This window comes from Oncorhynchus mykiss, chromosome 25 (genome assembly GCF_057628025.1).
Source record: "Oncorhynchus mykiss isolate SJ-2025 chromosome 25, ASM5762802v1, whole genome shotgun sequence".
NCBI classification, from domain to species: domain Eukaryota; kingdom Metazoa; phylum Chordata; class Actinopteri; order Salmoniformes; family Salmonidae; genus Oncorhynchus; species Oncorhynchus mykiss.
The window spans coordinates 716,810-737,335 of NC_143046.1; positions in this window are offsets into that span (position 1 = coordinate 716,810).

Here is a 20,526-nt window from a genome sequence, read left to right on the forward strand (position 1 = left end):
GGTAGAGAGAGGGTGGCATGTTTGGGGGGGGGGGGGGTAGAGAGTGGGTGGCACGTTAAGGGACTCCTTAGTGGTGTTCATCCTGTCCCAAGGCCCCAAAGACAGACCCAACTCTACACACACCGCTCAGCATCACTATCCAACCTAAAACAAACCATCAGGAGCTGTCAGAACCACTCAGCACTGAGACACAGGCCGCCTGCTCTGTGTTTATAAACACACACACACACACAAACACACACACACACACACACACACAAACACACACACACACACACACACACACACACACACACACACACATGGCTGCGGCAGGGAGCCTGCCTGCCCAGGGAATGCTGCTGGACATGCTCAGTCTGGGCACGAGCCTCCCTTCAGCTACACACTGCTATGGTTACACACATGCATCCACACACACATACACATACACATCCACACACAAACATGTACTACACCATCATCATCATCACCCCCATTATCTTCCTCACCTTCGTCAGATTTGTAATGATCGTCATCGACAGTCTCCCTTGTTGACTTATAAACAACATAACTAGCTTATGATTGTAGGATAGTGATTGAAGGATAGTGATTGGAGGATAGTGATTGGAGGACAGTGATTGGAGGACAGTGATTGGAGGACAGTGATTGGATGATAGTGATTGGAGGACAGTGATTGGAGGATAGTGATTGGAGGACAGTGATTGGAGGACAGTGATTGGAGGACAGTGATTGGAGGACAGTGATTGGACGATAGTGATTGGAGGACAGTCAGCAAGATCACACCAGACAGTCTTCAGTATTTGACGTTTGTCCAGGTCCCAGGACATCGGGAGATGTATTCGATAACGTCCACTATGGCAAACCAAGCGTTTCAGCTCCTAGGATTGCGGGTTCAATCCCAGTGCTACACATTCTGTTTTTATCCTCATTCCAAACCTTAACCCTTACCTTAACCAGTCGGTATTAATGTATAAACTTAACCATCAAGTTGTTTCATAAAGGGAAACTGGCCCTAGAACCATCTTGTCTGGTTATAAAGGGAAACTGGCCCTAGAACCATCTTGTCTGGTTATAAAGGGAAACTGGCCCTAGAACCATCTTGTCTGGTTATAAAGGGAAACTGGCCCTAGAACCATCTTGTCTGGTCATAAAGGGAAACTGGCCCTAGAACCATCTTGTCTGGTTATAAATGGAAACTGGCCCTAGAACCATCTTGTCTGGTTATAAAGGGAAACTGGCCCTAGAACCATCTTGTCTGGTTATAAAGGGAAACTGGCCCTAGAACCATCTTGTCTGGTTATAAAGGGAAACTGGCCCTAGAACCATCTTGTCTGGTCATAAAGGGAAACTGGCCCTAGAACCATCTTGTCTGGTTATAAATGGAAACTGGCCCTAGAACCATCTTGTCTGGTTATAAAGGGAAACTGGCCCTAGAACCATCTTGTCTGGTTATAAAGGGAAACTGGCCCTAGAACCATCTTGTCTGGTTATAAAGGGAAACTGGCCCTAGAACCATCTTGTCTGGTCATAAAGGGAAACTGGCCCTAGAACCATCTTGTCTGGTTATAAAGGGAAACTGGCCCTAGAACCATCTTGTCTGGTTATAAAGGGAAACTGGCCCTAGAACCATCTTGTCTGGTTATAAAGGGAAACTGGCCCTAGAACCATTTTGTCTGGTTATAAATGGAAACTGGCCCCTAGAACCATCTTGTCTGGTAATAAAGGGAAACTGGCCCCTAGAACTAGAAACTGGCTCTTCTCCTTGTTCCGGCGGCGTACGGTGGTCGACGTCACCGGTCTTCTAGCCATCGCCTCTCCACATTGTTCCATTTGTTTTGTCTTGTTTCCCCGCACACCTGGTTTACATTCCCTAATCACACTACATATCTGGGGTGGCAGGGTAGCCTAGTGGTTAGAGCGTTGGACAAGTAACTGGAAGATTGCAAGTTCAAACCACCGAGCTGACAAATCAAATCAAATTTATTTGTCACATACACATGGTTAGCAGATGTTAATGCGAGTGTAGAGGGATAAAGAATATGTACATAAAGGTATATGAATGTGTGATGGTACAGAATGGCATAGGCAAGATGCAGTAGATGGTATCGAGTACAGTATATGAGATGAGTAATGTAGGGTATGTAAACAAAATGGCATAGTTTAAAAAGTGGCTAGTGATACATGCATTACATAAAGATGCAGTAGATGATATAGAGTACACTATATACGTATACATATGAGATGAGTAATGCAGGGTATGTAAACATTATATTAAGTGGCATTGTTTAAAGGTTGAGTCACTGATGTGATCTTCCTGTCTGGGTTGGCGCCCCCCCCCCCCCCCCCCCCCCCCCCCCCCCCCTTGGGTTGTGCCGTGGCGGTGATCTTTGTGGGCTATACTCGGCCTTGTCTCAGGATGGTAAGTTGGTGGTTGAAGATATCCCTCTAGTGGTGTGGGGGCTGTGCTTTGGCAAAGTGGGTGGGGTTATATCCTTCCTGTTTGGCCCTGTCTGGGGGTGTCATCGGATGGGGCCACAGTGTCTCCTGACCCCTCCTGTCTCAGCCTACAGTATTTATGCTGCAGTAGTTCATGTGTCGGGGGGCTAGGGTCAGTTTGTTATATCTGGAGTACTTCTCCTGTCCTATTCGGTGTCCTGTGTGAATCTAAGTGTGCGTTCTCTAATTCTCTCCTTCTCTCTTTCTTTCTTTCTCTCGGAGGACCTGAGCCCTAGGACCATGCCCCAGGACTACCTGACATGATGACTCCTTGCTGTCCCCAGTCCACCTGGCCGTGCTGCTGCTCCAGTTTCAACTGTTCTGCCTTATAATTATTCGACCATGCTGGTCATTTATGAACATTTGAACATCTTGGCCATGTTCTGTTATAATCTCCACCCGGCACAGCCAGAAGAGGACTGGCCACCCCACATAGCCTGGTTCCTCTCTAGGTTTCTTCCTAGGTTTTGGCCTTTCTAGGGAGTTTTTCCTAGTCACCATGCTTCTACACCTGCATTGCTTGCTGTTTGGGGTTTTAGGCACTTTGAGATATCAGCTGATGTACGAAGGGCTATACAAATACATTTGATTTGATTCCCAGGACCACGCATAGTAAATCGCCAGGGTAGTGTGTTTGATTCCCAGGACCACGCATAGTAAATCACCAGGGTAGTGTGTTTGATTCCCAGGACCACCCATAGTAAATCACCAGGGTAGTGTGTTTGATTCCCAGGACCACCCATAGTAAATCGCCAGGGTAGTGTGTTTGATTCCCAGGACCACCCATAGTAAATCGCCAGGGTAGTGTGTTTGATTCCCAGGACCACCCATAGTAAATCACCAGGGTAGGCTGTACGCGTGTAGTAGTTGTGTTGGCGAAGTAAGATGGGCTACGTGATGACTAACGAAAATATACACACAGCAATTTAACTCCACTATAGTATGCAAATGAACCTACACACCGATAAACATGGCGGTCAAATGTACTTACATCAACATATTTATTTATTGGCTTTTCATTTTTTTTAATCGGTCAAAAGTCGGCAATTGTCGGCTAACAGAAACCTTGTTGTTGTCACTCTATTAGCATAATTACTTCCAAACTAGAAAAGTTATTTTTCTTACTATATTTTTATTGAGTGATGATACTGTGCCTTCACAAAGTATCCATACCCCTTGATATATTCCACATTTTGTTGTGTTACAGCCTGAATTCAAAATGGATTCAATATTGTTTTTAATCACCAATCTACACACAATATCTCATTTACTTAAGTATTCACACCCCTGAGTCAATACATGTTAGAATAACCTTTGGCAGCGATTGGCAGCAAGTCTTTCTGGGTAAATCTCTAAGAGCTTTCCACTCCTGGATTGTACAATATTTGCACATTATTCTCTTAATTTCTTCAAGCTCTGTCAAATTGGTTGTTGATCATTGCTAGACAACCTTTTCCTCTGAATTTAACCTGTGCTTAGCTCTATTGTTTTCTTTAAATCTTAAAATAGTCCCTAATATTTGATGATGACAGCCATACCCATAACATGAAGCAGCCACCACTATGCTTGAACATATGGAAAGTGGTACTCAGTAATGTGTTTTATTGGATGTGCCCCAAACATATTCAAGACAACAAAGTTGTTGCAAACCGGGTGCATGTTTTGGAATATTTGTATTCTGTACAGGCTTCCTTCTTTTCACTCTGTCATTTAGGTTAGTATTGTGGAGTAACTTCAATGTTGTTGATCCATCTTCAGTTTTCTCCCATCACAGCCATTTAACTCTGTAACTGTTTTAAAGACACCATTGATTTCGTTCCTCTCTGGCAACAGAGTCCCTGTAGTGACTGGGTGTATTGATACATCATCCAGAGTGTAATTATTAACTTTACCTCTACCTGCTCAAAGGGAAATTCAATGTTTGCTTTTTTATTGTTACCAATAGGTGCCCTTCTTTTCGAGGCAAAAACCTCTGGGTCTTTGTGGTTGAATCTGCCTTTGAAATTCACTGCTCGACTGAGGGACTTAATTGGATGTGTGGGGTATAGAGATGAGGTAGTCATTCAAAAATCATGTAAAATTAAACACTATTATTGCACACATAGTGAGTCCATGCAACTTATTTATTATTTTTTACATTTTATTTCACCTTTATTTAACCAGGTTGGCCAGTTGAGAACAAGTTCTCAATTACAACTGTGACCTGGCCAAGATAAAGCAAAGCAGTCTGACAAAAACAACAACAGAGTTACACATTGGATAAACAAACATACAGTCAATAAAGCAATAGAAAATAAAAATATATATACAGTGTGTGCAAATGTAGTAAGGAGGTAAGTCAATAAATAGGCCAATAGTAGCGAAGTAATTACAATTTGTGGCTAGTGGCTAGTGATATATTTCACATCAATTCCCATTATTAAAGTGGCTGGAGTTGAGTCAGTGTGTTGGCAGCAGCCACTCAATGTTAGTGGTGGCTGTTTAACAGTCTGATGGCCTTGAGATAGAAGCTGTTTTTCAGTCTCCCGGTCCCTGCTTTGATGCACCTGTACTGACCTCGCCATCTGGATGATAGGGCAGTGGCTCGGGTGGTTGTTGTCCTTGATGATCTTTATGGCCTTCCTGTGACATCGGGCGGTATAGGTCTGATGCGTTGTGCAGACCTCACTACCCTCTGGAGAGCCTTATGGTTGTGGGTGAAGCAGTTGCCGTACCAGGCGGTGATGCAGCCCGACATGATGCTCTCGATTGTGCATCTGTAGAAGTTTGTGAGTGCTTTTGGTAACAAGCCGAATTTCCTCAGCCTCCTGAGGTTGAAGAGGCGCTGCCGCGCCTTCTTCACGACGCTGTCTGTGTGGGTGGACCAATTCAGTTTGTCCGTGATGTGTACGCCGAGGAACTTAAAACTTACTACCCTCTCCACTACTGTCGATGTGGATAGGGGGGTGCTCCCTCTGCTGTCTCCTGAAGTCCACAATCATCTCCTTTGTTTTGTTGACATTGAGTGTGAGGTTATTTTCCTGACACCACACTCCGAGGGCCCTCACTTCCTCCCTGTAGGCCGTCTCGTCGTTGTTGGTAATCAAGCCTACCACTGTAGTGTCGTCCGCAAACTTGATGATTGAGTTGGAGGCGTGCATGGCCACACAGTCGTGGGTGAACAGGGAGTACAGGAAAGGGCTCAGAATGCACCCTTGTGGGGCCCCAGTGTTGAGGATCAGCGGGGTGGAGATGTTGTTACCTACCCTCACCACCTGGGGGCGGCCCGTCAGGAAGTCCAGTACCCAGTTGCACAGGGCGGGGTCGAGACCCAAGGTCTCGAGCTTGATGACGAGTTTGGAGGGTACTATGGTGTTAAATGCTGAGCTGTAGTTGATGAACAGCATTCTCACATAGGTATTCCTCTTGTCCAGATGGGTTAGGGCAGTGTGCAGTGTGGTTGAGATTGCATCGTCTGTGGACCTATTTGGGCAGTAAGCAAATTGGAGTGGGTCTAGGGTGCATGTGGGGACCGCAGACTGGGATAAGGATTGATTGAATATGTCCGTAAACACACCAGCCAGCTGGTCTGCGCATGCTCTGAGGACGCGGCTGAGGATGCCGTCTGGGCCTGCAGCCTTGCAAGGGTTAACACGTTTAAATGTTTTACTCACGTCGGCTGCAGTGAAGGAGAGTCCACAGGTTTTGGTTGCGGGCCGTGTTAGTGACACTGTATTGTCCTCAAAGCGGGCAAAAAAGTTATTTAGTCTGCCTGGGAGCAAGACATCCTGGTCCGTGACGGGGCTGGTTTTCTTTTTGTAATCCGTGATTGACTGTAGACCCTGCCACATACCTCTTGTGTCTGAGCCGTTGAATTGTGACTCTACTTTGTCTCTATACTGTCGCTTAGCTTGTTTGATTGCCTTGCAGAGGGAATAGCTACACTGTTTGTATTCGGTCATGTTTCCTGTCACCTTTCCCTGGTTAAAAGCAGTGGTTCGGGCTTTCAGTTTCACACGAATGCTGCCATCAATCCACGGTTTCTGGTTTGGGAATGTTTTAATCGTTGCTATGGGAACGACATCATCAATGCACTTCTAATGAACTCGCTCACCGAATCAGCGTATTCGTCAATGTTGTTGTTGGACGCAATGCGGAACATATTCCAGTCCGCGTGATCGAAGCAGTCGTGGAGTCGTGGTCAGCTTTTCCGAAAGGAGGGCGGAGGGCCTTATATGCGTCGCGGAAGTTAGAATAGCAATGATCCAAGGTTTTACCAGCCCTGGTTGCGCAATCGATACGCTGATACAATTTAGGGAGTCTTGTTTTCAGATTAGCCTTGTTAAAATCCCCAGCTACAATGAATGCAGCCTCAGGATATGTGGTTTCCAGTTTGCATAGAGTCAAATAAAGTTTGTTCAGGGCCATCTATATGTCTGCTTGGGGGGGGGATATATATGTCTGTGATTATAATCGAAGAGAATTCCCTTGGTAGATAATGCGGACGACATTTGATTGTGAGGAATTCTAAGTCAGGTGAACAGAAGAACTTGAGTTCCTGTATGTTGTTGTGATCACACCACGTCTCGTTAATCATAAGGCATACGCCCCCCGCCCCTCTTCTTACCAGAAAGATGTTTGTTTCTGTCGGCGCGATGCGTGAAGAAACCAGCTGGCTCTACCGACTCCGATAGAGTCTCTCGAGTGAGCCATGTTTCCGTGAAGCAAAGAACGTTACAGTCTCTGATGTCTCTCTGGAATGCTACCCTTGCTCGGATTTCATCAAACTTGTTGTCAAGAGACTGGACATTGGCGAGTAGTATGCTAGGGAGTGGTGCGCGATGTGCCCGTCTCCGGAGCCTGACCAGAAGACCACTACGTTTCCCTCTTTTACAACGTCTTTGTTTTGGGTCGCAGGTTGGGATCTAATCCGTTGTCCTGGGTGAAAGGCTGAACACAGGATCCGCTTCGGGAAAGTCATATTCCTGGTCATACTGATGGTGAGTTGACGTTGCTCTTATATTCAGTAGTTCTTCCCGACTGTATGTAATGAAACCTAAGATTACCTGGGGTACCAATGTAAGAAATAACACGTAAAAAAACAAAAAACTGCCTAGTTTCCTAGGAACACGAAGCGCGAAGCTGTCCTCCTGCCCCTGAACAGGCAGTTAACCCACTTTTCCTAGGCCGTCATTGAAAATAAGAATTTGTTCTTAACTGACTAGTTAAATAAAGGTAAAATACAAATAAATATATTCCCTCTGTTCCCCCCCATGTCTTTGTGTGGAATTGTTTTGTTACGTGTTTAGTGTTACGCGCCAGGCTGGTTTTTCCCTGGGTACCGTGTTTAACCAGAAGTATGTTTAATTGTTAAACATCTGCATCATTGTGACTGTTGTCGCGCTTTTCACTTTTGCCATTGGCTGGAGGTTTTTTGATGCAGTTGCGTCAGTCTGTTGGTTTCTCCTGCCTCATTAAAGTGTGCGCCTGATCACCCTCTGCTCTCCTGCACCTGACTTCTATACCAGTAGATCACAACTGCTCTACTGCACCTGACTTCTATACCAATAGATCACAACTCTCTGCTCTCATGCACCTGACTTCTATACCAATAGATCACAACTCTCTGCTCTCCTGCACCTGACTTCTATACAAATAGATCACAACTTTCTGCTCTCCTGCACCTGACTTCTATACCAATAGATCACAACTCTCTGCTCTCCTGCACCTGACTTCTATACCAATAGTGTATTCTATATGGGGGGGACCCTGTGTATTCTTTATGGGGGGACTGTGTATTCTTTATGGGGGGCCGGTGTATTATTTATGGGGGACCTGTGTATTATTTATGGGGGGGGGGCCCTGTGTATTCTTTATGGGGAGACCCTGTGTATTCTTTATGGGGGGGGGCTGTGTATTCTTTATGGGGGGACCCTGTGTATTCTTTATGGGGGGACCCTGTGTATTTTTTATGGGGGGCCCTGTGTATTCTTTATGGGGGGACCCTGTGCATTCTTTATGGGGGGCTGTGTATTCTTTATGGGGGGACCCTGTGCATTCTTTATGGGGGGGCTGTGTAGTCTTTATGGGGGGACCCTGTGTATTCTTTATGGGGGAACCCTGTGTATTCTTTATGGGGGAACCCTGTGTATTCTTTATGGGGGGACCCTGTGTATTCTTTATGGGGGGGACCGTGTGTATTCTTTATGGGGGGGACCCTGTGTATTCTTTATGGGGGGACCCTGTGTATTCTTTATGGGGGGACCCTGTGTATTCTTTATGGGGGGACCCTGTGTATTCTTTATGGGGGGACCCTGTGTATTCGTCATGGGGGGACCATGTGTATTCTTTATGGGGGGGACCCTGTGTGTTCTTTATGGGGGGGACCCTGTGTGTTCTTTATGGGGGGACCCTGTGTATTCTTTATGGGGGGAACCTGTGTATTCTTTATGGGGGGACCCTGTGTATTCTTTATCGGGGGCTGTGTATACTTTATGGGGGGACCCTGGGTATTCTTTATGGGGGGACCCTGTGTATTCTTTATGGGGGGACCTTGTGTATTCCTTATGGGGGAACCCTGTGTATTCTTTATGGGGGGGACTCTGTGTATTCTTTATGGGGGGGACCCTGTGTATTCTTTATGGGGGGACCCTGTGTATTCTTTATGGGGGACCCTGTATATTCTTTATGGGGGGGACCCTTTGTATTCTTTATGGGGGGACCCTGTGTATTCTTTATGGGGGGACCCTGTGTATTCTTTATGGGGGGACCCTGTGTATTCTTTATGGGGGGACCCTGTGTATTCTTTATGGGGGGACCCTGTGTATTCTTTATGGGGGGACCCAGTGTATTCTTTATGGGGGGACCCTGTGTATTCTTCATGGGGGGACTCTGTGTATTCTTTATCGGGGGCTGTGTATACTTTATGGGGGGACCCTGTGTATTCTTTATGGGGAGACCCTGTGTATTCTTTATGGGGGGACCATGTGTATTCTTTATGGGGGGGCCCTGTGTATTCTTTATGGGGGGACCCTGTGTATTCTTTATGGGGGACTCTGTGTATTCTTTATCGGGGGCTGTGTATACTTTATGGGGGGACCCTGTGTATTCTTTATGGGGGGACCCTGTGTATTCTTTATGGGGGGACCCTGTGTATTCTTTATGGGGGAACCCTGTTTATTCTTTATGGGGGGGACCCTGTGTATTCTTTATGGGGGGGACCCTGTGTATTCTTTATGGGGGGGACCCTGTTTATTCTTTATGGGGGACCCTGTGTATTCTTTATGGGGGGGACCCTGTGTATTCTTTATGGGGGGACCCTGTGTATTCTTTATGGGGGGACCCTGTGTATTCTTTATGGGGGGACCCTGTGTATTCTTTATGGGGGGACCATGTGTATTCTTTATTGGGGGGACCCTGTGTGTTCTTTATGGGGGGGGCCCTGTGTATTCTTTATGGGGGGACCCTGTGTATTCTTTATGGGGGGACCCTGTGTATTCTTTATCGGGGGCTGTGTATACTTTATGGGGGGACCCTGTGTATTCTTTATGGGGGGGGTAGATAGAGTATCTGTATCGATGTACCACCAGACAACATCTTGATAGGTAGAGTATCTGTATCGGCTGTGAATGACAATAGAAGATGAAAGACAAGTGTAATATTCACACATTGTTATATTAGAAACGTCTCAAGGCAAGGCATTCCGGTAGAGGGACAACTTCCGGTGAATCTGGAGGGCGCGTAATTCAAAAAAATAATTTAAAATGATGGATATTAAACATTTAGGAACATACAAGTGTCTTATATCGGTTAAAAGCTTAAATTGTTGTTAATCTAACTGCACTGTCCGATGTTCAATAGGCTTTACAGCGAAAGCATGCGAAGCGATTGTTTGAGGAAGGCAGGGAACCCCCCCCCACATTCAGCTGCAAAGGTGGCGCAGGGAATGCAAAAATATTATTTAGAAATATTTAACCTCCACACATTAACAAGTCCAATACCTCAAATGAAAGATAAACACCTTGTTCATCTACCCAGCGTGTCAGATTTTTAAAACGTTTTACGGCGAAAACACAACATATATTTATGTTAGACCACCACCAAACCAAAGAAAAAACGTAGCCATTTTTTCCAGCAAAAGATAAAAATCACAAAAGCAGGATTAAAAAAAAAATCAATCACTAACCTCTTGAAAAACTTCATCAGATGACAGTCATATGACATGTTACACAGTACATTTATGTTTTGTTCGATAATATGCATTTTATATCCATAAATCTGAGTTTACATTGACGCCATGTTCAGAAAATCCTCCAAAATATCCGGAGGAATTATAGAAAGCTACGCCAGATAACAGAAATACTCATCATAAACTTTGACTAAAAATACATGTTCCACATATAATTAAAAAGATACACTGGTTCTTAATGCAACCGCAGTGTCACATTTTTTTTTAACGTTACGGAAAAAGCCTAACATTGCAATAATCTGAGACGCCGCTCAGACGTAACAATATTTCTCCGCCATGTTGGAGTCAACAGAAATACAAAATTACAACATAAATATTCCCTTACCGTTGATGATCTTTCATCAGAATGTAGTGCAAGGAGTCCTAGTTCCACAATACATCGTTTTGTTCCATAATGTTCAATTCTAGTGTCCAAGTAGCAGCATTTGCTATCACTTTCAGCTCACAGGGCCAAAAAATGACTTCTGGTCCTGGATAACTTTGCATCAAAACTTCCAAAACTTCCAAAAGACATATTACAGGTCGAAGAAACTGGTCAAACTAAGTGCAGAATAAATCTTCAGGATGTTATAATCATATATATCCAATAGCATTCCAACCGGATCATTTGTTTTCATCTGGGGCTGATTGGAACAGCCGTAGCAATCAAAGACAAACGCGCCACAACAAAATGGCATTCTTTTGCGACACCGACTACTTTCCTTCCCATTAGGTCAAAGTTCACAGCAAATGCTCCATTACACTTTCTACTGAATGAGGTTATCTAGTGGAAGACGTAGGAAGTGTTTCCAGATCCATAACTTATTGGGAAGGGAGGGGGCGATGACATCAAAGTTGCCCCAACTTTCATGATTTCAAAACCTGTTTGGAAGATTGCCTGCCCTGTGAGTTCTGTTATACTCACAGACATAATTCAAACGGGTTTAGAAACTTCAGAGTGTTTTCTATCCAATATTAATAATAATATGCATATATTAGCAATTTAGGACAGATTTTGATGCAGTCACTATGGGCACGCAATTCATCCAAAGTGGAAATACTACCCCCTATCTCTAATGAACTTATTTTCCACCATAATTTGCAAAAAAAATCATTAAAAATCTTACAATGTGATATTCTGGATATTTTTTTTCCTAATTTTGTCTGTCACAGTTGAAGTGTACCTATGATGAAAATTACAGGCCTCTCTCATATTTTTAAGTGGAAGAACTTGCACAATTGGTGGCTGACTAAATACTTTTTTGCCCCACTGTATATTATATATATGTACATATTCTTATTAATTTCTTTACACTTATAAGGAAGTTGATGTGAAATTGTTAGATTACATGTTAGATATTACTGCAAGGTCGGAACTAGAAGCACAAGCATTTTGCTACACTCACATTAACATCTGCTAACCATGTGTGTGACCAATACAATTTGATTTGATTTGATCTTAACACACTGCTTGCTTAACCCGGAAGCCAGCCGTGTCGGAGGAAACACCTTCCAACTGGCGATGGAATTTAGCTTGCAGGTGCCGAGCCCACCACAACGAGTCGCTAGAGCGAGATGGGACAAGGAAATCACTTCTGGTCAAACCGTCCCCTAACCCAGACAGTGCTGGGCCAATTGTGCGCCACCTCATTAGACTCCAGGTCGTGGCCAGGCTGTGACACAGCCTGGGATCGAACCCAGGGCTGTAGTGATGCCTCAAGCACTGCGATGCAGTGCCTTGGAAAGCTGCGCCACTCCAGAGCTTCCATTGATCATCCTTGAGATGTTTCTACAACTTGATTGGAGTCCATGGTGATGATTTGGAAAGGCACACACCTGTCTATATAAGGTCCCACAGTTGGCAGTACATGTCAGAGAAAAAACCAAGCCATGAGGTCAGAGCAAAATAAAAAGTAATGAGGTTGAAGGAATTGTCCATAGAGCTCCGAGACAGGATTGTGTTGAGTCACAGATCTGGGAAAGGATACCAAAAAATGTCTGCAGCATTTAATGTTCCCAAGAACACCGTGATCTCCATTATTCTTAAATTGAAGAAGTTTGTAACCACCAAGACTCTTCCTAGAGCTGCCCGCCCGGCCAAACTGAGCATTTGGGGAAGAAGAGTCTTGGTCAGAGAGGTGACCAAGAACCCAATGGTCACTCTGACAGAGCTTCAGAGTTCTTCTGTGGAGATGGGAGAACCTTCAAGAAGGACAACCATCTCTGCAGCACTCCACCAATCAGGCCTTTATGGTAGAGTGGCCAGACGGAAGCCACTCCTTAGTAAAAGGCACATGACAGCCTGCTTGGAGTTTGCCAAAAGGCCAAAAGGCACCTAAAGGACTCTCAGACCATTAGAAACAAGATTCCCTAATCTGATGAAATCAAGATTAAATTCTTTGGCCTGAATGCCAAGCATCACGTCTAGGGGAAACATGATACCATCCCTAAAGTGAAGCATGGTGGTGGCAGCATCATCCCGTGGGGATGTTTTCATTGGCAGGAACTGGGATTGAGGGAAAGATGAATGGATCAAAGTACAGCAAGATCCTTGATGAAAACATGCTCCAGAGCGCTCAGGACCTCAGACTGGTGTGTGAAGGTTCACCTTCCAACAGGACAACAACCCTAAGCACACGGCCAAGACAACGCAGGAGCGGCTTCTGGACAAGTCTCTGAATGTCCTTGAGTGGACCAGCAAGAGACCGGACTTGAACCTGATCAAACATCTTTGGAGAAACCTGAAAATAGCTGTGCAGCGACGCTCCACATCCAACCTGACAGAGCTTTACATAATCTGCAGAGAAGAACGGGAGAAACTTCCCAAATACAGGCGTGACATGCTTGTAGAGTCATACCAAAATTCCTCAAAGCTATAATCACTGGTGCTTCAACAAAGTAAAGGGTCTGAATACTTACACTACCAGTTAAACAAACTCATTCCAGGGTTTTTCTTTATTTTTACTAATTTCTATAATTGTAGAATAATAGTGAAGACATCAAAACTATGAAATAACACATATGGAATCATATAGTAACCAAAAAAGTGTTGAACAAATCAAAATATATTTTATATTTGAGATTCTTCAAATAGCCACCATTTGCCTTGATGACAACTTTGCACACTCTTGGTCATTCTTACAACCGGCTTTATGAGGTAGTCACCTGGAAGGCATTTCAATTAACAGGTGTGCCTGTTAAGTTAAAGGGATTCATTTCCGTAAAACCTCTCTGGGATATGTGGGACGGTAGCGTCCCACTTCGCCAACAGCCAGTGAAATTGCAGGGCGCCAAATTCAAACAACAGAAATCTCATAATAAAATTCCTCAAACATCCAACCACAGTCTCTCATTTCAAAAAGGCTTTACGGCGAAAGCACACTTTGCGATTATGTTAGGTTAGCACCTAGCCACAGAAAACCATACAGCCATTTTCCAACCAAGAAGAGGTGTCACAAAAGTCAGAAATAGCGTTAAAATGAATCACTTAAGTTTATCTTTATGTCCAAATACCTCCTTTTGTTCACGCGTTTAATCCAGTAATCCAAATGCACAAGGCGCTGGCACTGGCAAGTCCAGACGGAAAGTCAAAAAAGTTCCATTACAGTTCGTAGAAACATGTCAAATGATGTATATAATCAATCTTTAGGATGTTTTTATCATAAATCTTCAATAATGTTTCAACCGGACAATTCCTTTGTCTTTAGAAATGAAAGGGAATGGAGCTTGCCCTCACGGCAAGACTTAGCTAAAGGCTTTCAGCCAGACCCCTGGTTCAAACAGCTCTTATTCGCTCCTCCTTCATAGTAGAAGTCTGTAACAACGTTTTAAAGACTGTTGACATCTAGTGGAAACCTTAGGAAGTACAATCTGACCCCATTTACACTGTATATTAGATTGGCAATCACTTAAATAAAACGACAAAAAAAGATTTTTCTCCGGTTTTTGCCTGCCATATGAGTTCTGTTATACTCACAGACATTATTTTAACCGTTTTGGAGACTTTAGAGTGTTTTCTATCCAAATCTACTAATTATATGCATATTCTAGCTTCTGGGCCTGAGTAGCAGGCAGTTTACTCTGGGAACCTTATTCATCCAAGCTACTCAATACTGCCCCCCCGTTCCCAAAGAACTTATCGTGTTTGAGCCAATCAGTTGTGTTGTGACAGGTAGGGGTGGTATACAGAAGATAGGCCTATATGGTAAAATGGTAATACGTTAAAATACCAAGTCCATATTATGGCAAGAACAGCTCAAATAAGCAAAGAGAAACGATCATTACTTTAAGGCATGAACGTCAGTCAATACGGAACATTTTAAGAAGTGCATTCGCAAAAACCTATCAAGCGCTATGATGAAACTGACTCTCAATGGACATTAGACCGGTGGAAATTTGTCATTTGGTCTGGAGTCCAAATTAGAGATTTTTGGTTCCAAACACTGTGTCTTTGTGTGATGCTATTTTACCAAGAAGGAGAGTGAAGGAGTGCTGCATCAGATGACCTGGCCACCGCAATCCCCTAACCTCAACTAAATTGAAATGGTTTGCAATGACTCTGTTCTATTCTGCTCTAATATACTGTGTTCTGTTCTACTCTACTCTGCTCTGCTCTACTCTGTTCTGTTCTACTCTGCTCTAATATTCTGTGTTCTGTTCTACTCTACTCTGCTCTGTTTTACTCTACTCTACTCTATTCTGCTCTAATATACTGTGTTCTCTTCTACTCTACTCTGTACTGCTCTAATATTCTGTGTTCTGTTCTACTCTACTCTGCTCTGTTCTACTCTGCTCTGCTCTACTCTGCTCTAATATTCTCTGTTCTACTCTACTCTGCTCTGTTCTACTCTGCTCTGTTCTACTCTGCTCTAATATTCTGTGTTCTGTTCTACTCTACTCTGTTCTGTTCTACTCTGCTTTAATATTCTGTGTTCTGTTCTACTCTACTCTGCTCTGTTCTACTCTGCTCTACACTGCTCTGCTCTGCTCTACTCTGCGCTGATCTACTCTACTCTACTCTAATACTCTGTGTTCTGTTCAACTCTACTCTGTTCTGTTCTACTCTGCTCTAATATACTGTGTTCTGTTCTACTCTAGGGAAAAGGGAATGGAGCTTGCCCTCACGGCAAGACTTAGCTAAAGGCTTTCAGCCAGACCCCTGGTTCAAACAGCTCTTATTCGCTCCTCCTTCATAGTAGAAGTCTGTAACAACGTTTTAAAGACTGTTGACATCTAGTGGAAACCTTAGGAAGTACAATCTGACCCCATTTACACTGTATATTAGATTGGCAATCACTTAAATAAAACGACAAAAAAAGATTTTTCTCCGGTTTTTGCCTGCCATATGAGTTCTGTTATACTCACAGACATTATTTTAACCGTTTTGGAGACTTTAGAGTGTTTTCTATCCAAATCTACTAATTATATGCATATTCTAGCTTCTGGGCCTGAGTAGCAGGCAGTTTACTCTGGGAACCTTATTCATCCAAGCTACTCAATACTGCCCCCCCGTTCCCAAAGAACTTATCGTGTTTGAGCCAATCAGTTGTGTTGTGACAGGTAGGGGTGGTATACAGAAGATAGGCCTATATGGTAAAATGGTAATACGTTAAAATACCAAGTCCATATTATGGCAAGAACAGCTCAAATAAGCAAAGAGAAACGATCATTACTTTAAGGCATGAACGTCAGTCAATACGGAACATTTTAAGAAGTGCATTCGCAAAAACCTATCAAGCGCTATGATGAAACTGACTCTCAATGGACATTAGACCGGTGGAAATTTGTCATTTGGTCTGGAGTCCAAATTAGAGATTTTTGGTTCCAAACACTGTGTCTTTGTGTGATGCTATTTTACCAAGAAGGAGAGTGAAGGAGTGCTGCATCAGATGACCTGGCCACCGCAATCCCCTAACCTCAACTAAATTGAAATGGTTTGCAATGACTCTGTTCTATTCTGCTCTAATATACTGTGTTCTGTTCTACTCTACTCTGCTCTGCTCTACTCTGTTCTGTTCTACTCTGCTCTAATATTCTGTGTTCTGTTCTACTCTACTCTGCTCTGTTTTACTCTACTCTACTCTATTCTGCTCTAATATACTGTGTTCTCTTCTACTCTACTCTGTACTGCTCTAATATTCTGTGTTCTGTTCTACTCTACTCTGCTCTGTTCTACTCTGCTCTGCTCTACTCTGCTCTAATATTCTCTGTTCTACTCTACTCTGCTCTGTTCTACTCTGCTCTGTTCTACTCTGCTCTAATATTCTGTGTTCTGTTCTACTCTACTCTGTTCTGTTCTACTCTGCTTTAATATTCTGTGTTCTGTTCTACTCTACTCTGCTCTGTTCTACTCTGCTCTACACTGCTCTGCTCTGCTCTACTCTGCGCTGCTCTACTCTACTCTACTCTAATACTCTGTGTTCTGTTCAACTCTACTCTGTTCTGTTCTACTCTGCTCTAATATACTGTGTTCTGTTCTACTCTACTCTGCTATGCTCCACTCTGCTCTGCTCTACTCTGCTCTGCTCTGTTCTGTTCTACTCTGCTCTAATATACTGTGTTCTGTTCTACTCTACTCTGCTCTTCTTGCTCTAATATTCTGTGTTCTGTTCTACTCTGCTCTGCTCTATTCTGCTGTACTCTACTCTGCTCTACTCTGCTCTAATGTATTGTGTTCTACTCTGCTGTACTCTGTTTTACTGTACTCTGCTCTACTCTGTTCTACTCTACTCGGTTCTACTCTACTCTGCTCTAATCAGCTCTGCTCTACTCTGCTCTGCTCTGTTCTACTCTGCTCTAATATACTGTGTTCTGTTCTACTCTACTCTGTTCTGTTCTACTCTGATCTAATATACTGTGTTCTGTTCTACTCTACTCTACCCTGCTCTGCTCTGCTCTAATTTCTGTGTTCTACTCTACTCTACTCTGCTCTACTCTGCTCATTCTACTCTAATCTGCTCTACTCTACTCTGCTCTACTCAGCTCTACTCTGCTCTGTTCTACTCTGCTCTAATATACTGTGTTCTGCTCTACTCTGCTCTACTCTACTCTATCTTACTCTATCTACTCTACCTCTGCTCTGCTCTGCTCTACTCTACTCTGCTCAACTCTGCTCTGCTCTGCTCTACTCTACTCTGCTCTGCTCTACTGTACTGTGTTCTGTTCTACTCTACTCTGCTCTGCTCTACTCTGCTCTGCTCTACTCTGCTCTAATATACTGTGTTCTGCTCTACTCTGCTCTACTCTACTCTGCTCAACTCTACTCTACCATGCTCTGCTCTGCTCTGCTCTGCCCTACTCTACTCTACCATGCTCTGCTCTACTCCACTCTGCTCTGTTCTACTCTACTCTACTCTACCATGCTCTACCATGCTCTGCTCTGCTCTACTCTGTTCTACTCTACTCTGCTCTACTCTGCTCTGCTCTACTCTGCTCTAATGTACTATGTTCTGTTCTACTCTGCTCTGCTCTACTCTGCTCTAATATACTCTACTACTCTCTCTCTCTCTCGCTCTCTTTCTTTATCTCTCTCACTCTCTTTCTCTCTCTCTCTGTTCTCTCTTTATTTCTCTATTACTTACTCTCACTCACTCTCACATACACACACTCTCTCTCTCACTCACTCACACACACACACACACACACACACACACACACACACACACACACACACACACACACACACACACACACACACACACACACACACACACACACACACACACACACACATCTTCTCAGAGGGCAAGGACCTTCTTGAGAGGTTGTAGGCCAGTAGGCATTACTCTAGTGTCAACAGGTTATTGAAATAGAGTTGGGCGGAATTATGAAGTTGCCTAGTAGATCCCGTCAGAACTAGTCAACCTGCCATGTGCCCCTGCAGGCCGGACATGATGGGAAAGACCAATTACAGCTGATCAGCCAAGCTCCTGGGTCGATGGAAACTTGAAGCATGTCTAAATTGGATTGGAGTTTCTAGTTTCCGCCAAGAGTGTGCACATCGAGCTAAGAGCGTGCACGTCGAGCTTAATAAAAGGAAACACGTGTGCCAAACATCCCGAATCAGACAAACCATGACTTGTGTTAGATTTAGAACCATAAAACAACTAGCGCCGCTTCCTGTGAACACACACACTCCGGGCCCTATCCTGTATGGTCGTCAGTCTGTTGACAGCCACATAATGTGATCAGGAGAGTTACGATCTGAACAGCGACACAGCTTTCTGCCCCGAGGACTGACATACACACACACATACACACAACTGCACACATTACAGGACAATTCACCAGTTGTTGGCTGGAAGCTAAGGAATTAAACTAGGAGTTTATTGTGTACTAAATGGATTTTTATCAATAATGGACATTATCCGTGACAGGGTGTAGACCCTGGTTGAAGCCCACAATAAACTCCTAGCTTCCAGGCCTACAGAGGAGCAGACATAATGCCACCACGTTTGTAATGCACTTTGTCACAGTAATTTATGGATTCAAATAAAGTTAAATAAGAATATGAAAATGAATAAAAGAGCAAGTCTCCAAAACAAGCTGGAGCCTAGCTGTACCGACAGAGCCCCATCTGAGTCTGGGTCCAAAACAGGCTGGAGCCTAGCTGTACCGACAAAGCCCCATCTGAGTCTGGGTCATCATCGCTAGTTCTCTGGTTCCCTCCTGTTGTCACACCAAAGTCCCAGGGCCTCCATCAGGCACCAAACCAACCATTCACCACAACAGAGTCCCGGGGCCTCCATCAGGCACCAAACCAACCGTTCACCATATCAGAGTTCCTGGGCCTCCGTCAGGCACCAAACCAACCATTCACCACATCAGAGTCTCGGGGCCTCCATCAGGCACCAAACCAACCATTCACCACATCAGAGTCCCGGGGCCTCCATCAGGCACCAAACCAACCATTCACCACATCAGAGTCCCGGTGCCTCAGTCAGGCACCAAACAACCATTCACCACATCAGAGTCCCGGGGCCTCCATCAGGCATCAAACCAACCATTCACCAGACCAGAGTCCTTGGGCCTCCATCAGGCACCAAACGAAGCATTTACCAGACCATCATAAACACAGCTAAATTTGTTTTGCCTTCTAACCAATTATTTTCTGTGATTAAAAAACATTCTGTGTTTGTGTTGAATGGATCTATTTCATGTCAGAAGGTAATGTAATAATCTCCAGCTGTCATTATGGCCCCGTTTTCCCGCACGCCAAACTCCATCTGATCCCTGTTATGAGAACCAGACAGCTCTCACATAGCACCGCAGACCCTCTCCCACACCGGTGCAGCGCGAGACACAAAACCGTTTTACTTACAGAAAGCCTCCAAATTAATAACGGAAATGTCAGCTTCAACCGAGAAGGAGAGAGAGTTTCAGGGATATATATTAAATAGGCTCTCCAGATGTTCCGAGTTTGTCTCGAGTCAAATATTTGTCCCAGGATTTCCCCCTGTCCTTTAAATAACATTATATTACCACTCTCAACATTATGTTGCCACGCAGGCTGAAAAATATAAAATAAATATGGAATATGAAAGACTACAATGGGTTCGCTTAAAAAAATATAGGCGAACTATCTAATTTATTTTATTGAGAAACTAATATCTCATTTATTTTTTTGACAAACTTACGTCTCGTTTATTTTATTGACAAGCTAAAATGGCATGTATTTGATTGACAAACTAACATTGAATTTCAGAATCTTTTTTTTATAAACCTGTTATTTTAGATTAAATATCACACGTGTAAATATTCTCTAATAGGCTGTTTTATTATGTATGATCATAGTTAAAACAGAGCAGGGCTTTCTATAACGGGAA